The sequence below is a fragment of the Silene latifolia genome, chromosome 3, assembly GCF_048544455.1.
Source record: "Silene latifolia isolate original U9 population chromosome 3, ASM4854445v1, whole genome shotgun sequence".
NCBI classification, from domain to species: domain Eukaryota; kingdom Viridiplantae; phylum Streptophyta; class Magnoliopsida; order Caryophyllales; family Caryophyllaceae; genus Silene; species Silene latifolia.
This window is the reverse complement of record NC_133528.1, coordinates 63,025,949-63,027,421: the sequence shown is the minus strand read 5'-3', so window position 1 is coordinate 63,027,421 and position 1,473 is coordinate 63,025,949.

Here is a 1,473-nt window from a genome sequence, read left to right as displayed (position 1 = left end):
CAGCTAGGATAGAGTTGCTTAAGGATATATGTAATGGAAGGTTGTTGTAAGAAGATAGGAAAGAGAGGTATATAGTGAACTTAAAGGAAGTTATGTCGCGATGTGGATTTGTAGATAGTGGCTAAGTTTGGGAAGTTGGAATATCAAGGGGTGAGCCCAGTGTGTAATTCTTTGGACAAACGGTATGAAGTGAATTTTGGTTTCTAGAGATGCGAAAGGGAGATACGACTAATTGAGGAGTAACTGTTAGTGCGTGGACTTGATGGTGACAAGGGTGAGTGTGAAGCAAGATGAGAGATGATAAATGATAAGAAGAATGATAAGATATTGATATGAATTAATGGAATTAGAGTTGTGGAGCTATGGAAAATAAACAAATGACTAAGAGTTAGGTAGAAAGAGAAAGGAGATGACTTATTAATTGGCATTATTGAGTAAAAGGAGGGAAAGAGGGATGGAAGTAAGTTGAGAGAACGTTGACCGGAGTTAAGGAGCATGAAGGTAGGAAATTATGAAATGTACGATATCCCCACTAGAGGGTGTGAGTTAATGGTTATATAGGAGAGCAGGAAGACGTGTTAGCCGTGAGTTTCGAGGTATTAAGGGAATAAGAAGCTTGTGGAGTGTTGCAAGATCTGAGATTTTGGTGGAGAGTTAGGTAGCGATATGATAAAGGATAGAATTGGGAATAAGGTTGAGGTATGTTTTGTTGATGGATTGGATGTTCGTATTTGCGATGATAACCAAAGAGAGGAAACAAATTGTTATATTAAGAAGTGATAGTAAGAGAGTAGTCACATGAAGGATGTTGGTGTCATAGTAGTGTCACTAGTGGCTGAGAATGATGTTACTTTAGAGAAGTTAGTTGTTCTAATAAGGTTGATTTTGTGGAGGTGGTTAGTATGTTTGGTTGTGAGGAAGTATAAGATGTGGATATACGAGGTGTTCGCTGGAAGTTGGGTACTGATGTTATGACTACAATTGTCGGAGGGGTGATAATTGTGTGTAAGAGAGGATATGTTATGAAAGGCACCTGAGTTAAGTCCGGATGAGAAGTATTCATTGTCAAGTGGTAACTTACGTGATCAGGATTGACTAGTTGGATGTGATTACGGGTCTATGATATGTGTAAATGTTTGTGTGAGGTTCTGACCTCACAAGAAGTGGTATGGTGTGATAATTATAAAGTTGTTATATGAATGTTTTGTAATTTATGTTGGGTGCGGTATACTAATGGAATGAGGTTCAAAAGGTAATAATTTGATTGATCTGGCATGAATAGTTAAAATTGTATGTCATGTTTATCCCGTGAAATGGTAAGGATGATGTTCATGAGATTCTTGTCAGTTTATTCCGTATAATATGATGTGTTATAATCTAGTAAAACGATTTTGAATGAGTTTTCTTGTTCGAAATGTCATACTGAGTCAGTGTTTATGGGAATTATATGTGGTTGTGATGTTTATCGATGTG